Source organism: Micromesistius poutassou, assembly GCF_964030765.1.
Source record: "Micromesistius poutassou genome assembly, contig: SCAFFOLD_5472, whole genome shotgun sequence".
In the NCBI taxonomy this organism is placed as follows: domain Eukaryota; kingdom Metazoa; phylum Chordata; class Actinopteri; order Gadiformes; family Gadidae; genus Micromesistius; species Micromesistius poutassou.
In genome coordinates, this window is record NW_028178880.1 from 1 (window position 1) to 7500 (window position 7500).

Consider the following 7500-nt stretch of genomic DNA (forward strand, 5'->3'; position numbering starts at 1 on the left):
AGAGGATCGCACTGACCTCTGCCCTGGTGTGTGACTGTCACAGAAAGACTATTCTCCCCAAGATGAGTCACGGCCCCGGAAGCCATGGTTACGCTTCCCACAGAGAGCCACTAGAATATTTTAAAAAGACGCTCTCCCCCTAATGAAGCGCCACTCTTCTGGATTAGCTCTCTCTCTCTCTCTCTCGCTGCGTCCCTCACACAGAGACACCGTCCCCTGGAAACCAAAGAACTCCGTCCATCCACCCTAAAGAGTTTGGTTTTGAGTCCCAGACAATAGAAGCTTCTAGCTCTGCGGCCGTCTGTCTGACCGCTAGAGAGACACAGCCACCGCTAGAGAGACATAACAACCCCTCTGCCTTCCTATAAACCAAGTCCATCATGGGGACTTTATTATTATTGATCATTTATTAATTATTCATTCGGTACGGACGGCCCTACGGTCTGTTATTTATTACTTTGTTAATTTACACATTTCATCAGGGAGAGGTTAGATAGTATAGAGACAGGTCATTGAGGAGCAGGTAGGGGTTAGACAGTACAGAGACAGGTCATTAAGAAGCAGGTAGACTGGGGGGCGGGGTTCGAACCATGACCATTAAGGTTTTGGGGGCCGTGGGGGCGGAGCCTACCTGATGTAGTCGTTCCGGCAGAGGATCATGCCGCTCTTGGTGTAGCAGGAGGAGCCGATCTCGCCCAGCTGCGCCTGGCAACAGGAGCACTTGAGGCAGCGGCTGTGCCAGTAGCTGTCCATGGTGTAGAGCAGGAAGCGGTCCGCGATCTTCCCCCGCAGCCGGCGCACCGCTTCCACGACAGGGAGCCCGTCCCGCCGCCGGGGGCTGCCCGCTGCCGCCCGGGTTCACCATGGTGCCTGGAGGGAGGGGACAGTCAGAGGGGGGCACGTCAGAGGGGAGGGGACACGTCAGAGGGGGGCCGCAGACTGGGGCACGTCAGAGGGGAGGGGGACACGTCAGAGAGGGGCCAGAGAGGGAGACGTCAGAGAGGCTCTGGACCACCGGGGAGGGACATGTCAGAGGGGGACACGTCAGAGGGGAGAGGGGGGCACGTCAGAGGAGGGGAGAGGGGGCACGTCAGAGGAGGGGGGGGGCACGTCAAAGGGGGGAGGGACACGTTAGAGAGGGGGAGGGACCGACCGGGGCTCTCGTCTGCCTACAGGGTGAGGGGCCTGGAGGGTCCACACTTTGCGTCCGTCTGTGAAGCTTCTCCTCCTACGGACCCCTTCCAACCCGGCCTCACACTCTGCCCCTCCACCCTGATGTGTCTGCCTCATTGAGAGCATTTTATCTCTCTTTTATTTCATGTTCTGTGTGTTGTCGCCTGTCTGTCATATTTTATTGTGTTCATTTCAGTTTCTATCTGTCCTAGCTGCCCAATCTGCTGACCCTGAACCAGTAGACTGACCCCCCCTGGGTTTAATAAGTACCTTAGCTTAGGGAATAACTTGGTGATAGCTGGTGTTTAGTTTTATTTGCTAAACATTTTGTGCTGAGCAAACCCAGTGGTTTGTCTGAACCACGTCTGAACCATGTCTTATCGTCTTATTGTGTATTATCATATTGTAGGAAATAAAGAGGTAATTTAACTTTTTTTTCGACTTTTAAATCGTTTCATGTGCAGTATGTCGGATAGACAACAGGATAAGATAAGGAGTAAGTTATTGCTACCAGACGGGAGATTAAGGACCCTACACAGAGAGAACCTGTTACCTATCGAGTGTGTTATTAATAATGTGTGGACAGACTCTGGGGGCCCAAGCAGTACAAACAACAATCATACGGTTAATCAAATCAGGAACACGGTGGTGACTGATCCAAGCACGGAAGGGGAGTGATCTGCCTGTGACCTGCTTTCACCTCTACCTTAACCCTTACCCTAACACTAACCCTTACTCCTACCCTAACCATTACCCAAACCATTACCCAAACACTAACCATTACCCTAACCCTAATTCTAACCCAAACACTGATCCCTACCCTAACATTAACATTGCCACTTAACCCTAACCCTTACACTAACACTAACGCTAACCCTTACCCTGACCCTAACACTAACCCTAACACTAACCCTTTCCCTAACACTAATCCTTACCCTTACCCTAACAATCACCCTAATACTTACCCCAACACCAACACTAACCCTTACACTAACCCTTGCCCTAACTCTGACCCTTACCCTAACACTAACCCACTACTGATACTGACCAGGTCGGTACCAGTATTGACCAGGTGGTCACTGGTAATCCTGGGATTAGGACGCTTGTTCTGATTATCTTCCACCAATAAGAAAACACGTCAGCCTCCACTAACACTCAAACAAAACCACTGGCTCTCTCCTCCACCACTAGGAAGTCCCAGGAGGGATCTGACCCCAGTGTGGTGGGCTGCTGTCCTGCGTCTCTCCAGGTCGAGACCTCAGCTCCCAGCCCTGCGCACGGCCGTACCGCCGGCGCTCAAACCAACAAATGAACACTGGCTCCGCCGCGGTCCTAATCCCGCCCCCCTCCATCCCGCCTGGCAGACTTCACGGAGAGCTAAGCCAAATCTTCGTTGAAAGGCAGGTAGGCTCATTAGAAAAGGGGGGAGGGTGGGGGGGGGGGGGGGGGGGGGAGGGGGGGAGGCCATTCAGCCACCCCATTACCCAGAGCTCTTAGGGACGGCGGAGGAGACCCCGACGCTGATTACATCTAGCGGGAGATGCATCAAAAAGCCGACCTGAAAGTGACTCCAAGATAAATAACCCAGCGTCGTCAAGTTTCATTCAGAGAGGGAGGGGGGAGGGGGGGGGTGAGCTTTTAACTTAAATGGGAGAACTCAAGTAATTACACGGACAGGCAATCGGCTCGGATCAGGATGCGGCCTGAGGACCAGGACAGGACTAACCCTGTACCAGGACTTATAGTCCTAGTAGAGCAGGTCCACGTCCCAGTACACGGGTCAACCAGGACCACGTCCCAGTACACGGGTCTGCCAGGACCATGTCCCAGTACCAGGACTATGGTCTTATGGTCCTGGTACAGCAGGACCATGGACACCAAGACCACGTCCAAGTACTCCTGGTACCAGGACTAAGACCACAATCTCCTAGTCTACCAGGACCATGTTGTTATAGTCCTGGTCCTGGACCATGTTGTTATAGTCCTGGTCTACCAGGACCATGTGGACCTGGTAGGACCTGTTGTTATTGTCCTGGTAGACCAGGACTATAACAACATGGTCCTAGTGTTGTAGTCCTGGACCATGGGCCCATACTTTACCAGGGACTAATCTATATAAACCAATCAAAGTACACGACAGAGTATTACTGTAGTATAACTACTGGATCAGACTATAACTACTGTCGTAAAATACAGAGTAGAACTAGAATAAAGCAGAACTACCCTAGCTGAATAGCGTAGAATACAGCGAATAGAGTAGAACGGAGTAGAACCATCGTAGTGGAATAAGCACAGTAGTACAGCAGTAGTATCCAGCGGTATAATATAGGAGTAGAATATAGAGCGTTGCGGAGCGGTCGTGGGATGCATGGGCTGGGGGTGAAGGAGGAGGGAAAACAAGATATCAAATATCACCAACATTCTTTAAAACACACACACAGCCTCTCTAGATGGAGCGGAGGAGACATGTCTCCACTGATCACCACATCTAACACCATCTAACATAATCTAACACCATCTACCATCACCGCACACCGGGGGATAGGGGGGTTGGACCGGACACCCACCTCGCTTGTCCTTTTTAAGAGTAATGGTTGAATCTGACGGCGGAGTTTGACGGGACGGAGACTCAGATCGGACTGCGTGGAGCGGAATAAAAATACTTTAAACGTCCGTACAGTAGAAAAAGTTAGGCCGATGTATCGCTGGACAGACGGCCTCCGGGTCCGAGAGGAGAGCAGCCTGACGCACGGACCGGAGCGCAGTGACCAAGTGACACTTCGCAAATGGAGTTCTCAGATAGTATTTCCAGCGGGTAGGTTCCGTGGTGTCGGAGCCGGGGCGTCGGTCTGGGCTCTGCGGGGCAGCGGGTCCATTGCCCGGGGAGGTGGAGACGCACACAGGCGGTAATGTCCTCCGCAAGAATGACAGTGTGCAGCGAGACGCGTCTGAAGATGCAGCACACACACACACGCACACACATGTACACACACGACACCCGCTTCACGCACTGTCCTTGACGCGCGCCTCCGCATGTGTGGCTGACGGACGGAGGGCTCCGGTGGAGAGCTCTTTTACCCGACTGACGTCACGGTCCCCGCAGCCAATCACCACGCAGTCCATTTAGGAGCAATAACAAAGGCAGCCAATCAGCGGAGTGGTTTATTATTATGTCTTCGTTCCTGGACGCGGAGAGCATGATAAAGATCTGATCGTGATATTATTATAATAATAATAATTATAATATGTATAATGATAATAATAGTAATGTACCAAGTGAATAATCCTTCCCGTTATGGAGGACATGTTAGAGACGCGTTGAGAGGTTGCAAGTGTTGATTTTAGAATAGACTATATACATAGACTGATTACATTTCACATCACGTGACGTGCCCCCCAAAAAACCCTCAGTTCAGTCGTGTTCACCACGGATATATGTTATGTGGTTGTTTATTCCTCCTTTCAAATGTTTAACAGAACGACTCGTTCACATCGTACTGATGTCAAAGGTAACGTTAATAAAAAAGGCTTTCTTACGGAGCGTAATGGCGCCATCGTCTGGCGGCGCCCGGTACTGTAGCTCGCCCGCTGATTCGCAAACCCATTAAATTAATCTTTAGTTCACTGGTTTGACCATAATCTGAAAGACCGCGATGGCTCTTTAATCCGATAATTTATTTAATCCTACACTATAAATTCGCTCAATATAATTTCCATTTTTTTTTTTTTTTTTTTTTCTAACGGATAAAGACTTGACATCTTTTACAACATATTTACTCAGGATAATTCGCTCCTGACATGTTCCCTAATGCAGAGTGTAGTGTGATTTATGACTTTTAAATAGCTTGTTACGGAGGTTCACTCTATCCCCATCGCGGCTGCCCGGCTCACAGAGAGTTTTACCCCCAGAGAAGCCCCGGGTTCCCCCTATCAGGCAGATCAGATGAGCCGCTGCAGGTCCGAGCCTGCGGGAGCCCTGGGGCCAGAGCCGGCCGCGGGGACAGGGGAAGTTTTCCTGAAGAGTTGGAGAGTGACTTAAGATTCAGAGAGCAAATTAGTTTAGTTTAGTATTAGATTAGTTTTACATGACAAAACGGCTTCATTAGGGCGCCGGGGCTTCATTAGGAAGACATCAGACTCATAAAGAATATCTCCTTCTTGGGTGTAATTGTTTAATTATTCCATCCGCTCCGACTTGATTTCCCTTCTGGCAGACGACTTCTCCCGGCTCTTCATCCCCCTCCTCTTCCTCATCGTCTTCAAACCGAGTCGAACAAAAACGCGCCGCGGACGCTGGTGAATGTCCCAGCCTCCCAGGAATGATTAATTGATATAAATGATTAAAACAGAGGAGAATTATGAAGCGGAATTGAAAGGGGTCCTCCCAGGAGCGCCCTGTTTGTTGCGGGTCTGTTTTAATGAGCTTTTCATAACTGGGCAGGAGAAATCACTCCTCCTCCTCCTCCTCCTCCTCCTCCTCCTCCTCCTCCTCCTCCTCCTCCCGCGGAATAATTACGACGAGGAAGGGCACCCGGGACTTTGTGTGTGTGTGTGTGTGTGTGTGTGTGTGTGTGTGTGTGGATTTGTTTGTGTTTATCTTGGTGTATTATAAACATCAACAAAAGTGTGTGTGTGTGTGTGTGTGTGTGTGTGTGTGGATTTGTTTGTGTTTATCTTGGTGTATTATAAACATCAACAAAAGTGTGTGTGTGTGGGGGGGGGGGGGGGGTTTCACCGCTCTCAACTTAAAGAACTTCAGATGAAGAAGGAGCTAATATCTGATACTACTGGAATACTTTGAACATGTATTCATAGGATACTATGATACTGGTCTGTAGTACTGGTACTACAGAGTAGTGTTCTGTAGTGTGTATAAGTGTGTGTGTATACGTATGTGTATAAGTGTGCGTGTGTGTGTGTGTGTGTGTGCATGTGTGCGTGCATGCGTGTGTGTGTGTGTGTGTGTGTGTGTGTGTGTGTGTGTTCTATCTGCTCAGGAGAGCGATGGTGGGGTGAGCCGGCCTGACTGATGCAGGAGATTAAAGCCGTGATTATCTCTTGATAGAGAACAAGCCTCTCAGGGGCGTGCACGGGCAGCGTGCACAGGCAGCATGCACGGGCAGTGTGCACGGGGAGCGTGCACGTGCAGCGTGCGTACCCCTCGTGCACGCCCGCCAATCTCCAAATGAGATCTGCTAAGTGAGTAACTGGCTGCTTGTTCACAAATACTTTACATTACAGACCCAGCGGCCCTCAGACCCACCAGACCTCTGAGCAGGGAAGGAACACACAGGCCAGACCCCATTCAGAGGGGGACAACTTTATTGTCCATCAACGGGGGGGACACACAATCCTCTTTGACGTGGATCATGTTACAACATAAAGACACAAAGTCCAGACGCAAACGTTGTTTCTCTTTCTCCTGACAAATGTACTTATTGTAAGTCACTTAGGATAACATAGCATCTGCTAAATGCCCTAAATGTAAAAAAAATGTATGATCACACTCACAATCTGACAGTGAGGGCGAGGCCTTCACAGTCATGTGGACCTGACACGACCAATCAGCGGCAGGCATTTGTAGCGGGTGAATCTGATTAGAGGCGACTTTGTGGTGAAGCCGTCTGCAAGAGCAGGAATAACCACTTCACAACGCTGCAGGCTCTGATGACGTCTGGGCCCACAAACCATGTTATCCTGTGTATATAAATATATATATATATATATTATATTATATATATATATATATATTATATGTGTATTGTATATATATATTGTAGAGAGGAAATAAAGCTCTGTCTGGCTGGCTTCAACATCACAAGGGGGTGTGTCCCCTCAGATGATCCATAGATCGATCTACCAGTCTGCCCAGTGGACTGAACCAACTGGGAGGCTGACCCATCCTACACCTGGGCGGACTCTCCCACTACTGAGGTCACTGGAGGGTTAGAATCTGAAATGGCTTTGGACACAAAGTCTGCTTGCACAAGTCTGCTTGTGTTGGATGTGAATTAGCGTTTGTGTGTGTGTGTGTTTGTGTGTGTGTGTGTGTGTGTGTGTGTGCGTGCTGGTGTGTGTGTGTGTGTGTGTGTTGTATGCAGACACGTGTGTGTCGTATGTGAACATGTGTGGACTTGGTGGGTATAGCATATAGCGTTCTCTGCGTCTCTAAGTGGTCTGTTTGGTTTCCTCCTAAAGGATAAACATTGCAGCGCAGTGACACAGACACACACACACACACACATCATTCACACACACACACACACACACACACACACACACACACGGATACACACACACACGCACACACACAGAACACACACATAG

At 49.7% G+C, this 7500-nt stretch overlaps 1 pseudogene across 1 annotated transcript; it reads right to left on the reverse strand.

Moving 5' to 3' along the window:
• Positions 1-627: 627 nt before the first annotated feature.
• Positions 628-4199, reverse strand: LOC311373297 (LIM domain transcription factor LMO4 pseudogene; annotated as a pseudogene). Its single transcript, XR_014684263.1, has 2 exons — positions 3741-4199; positions 628-870 (listed from the first exon to the last, which is right to left on the reverse strand). The product of XR_014684263.1 is annotated as an LIM domain transcription factor LMO4 pseudogene (transcript).
• Between the last annotated feature and the right edge of the window lie 3301 nt (positions 4200-7500).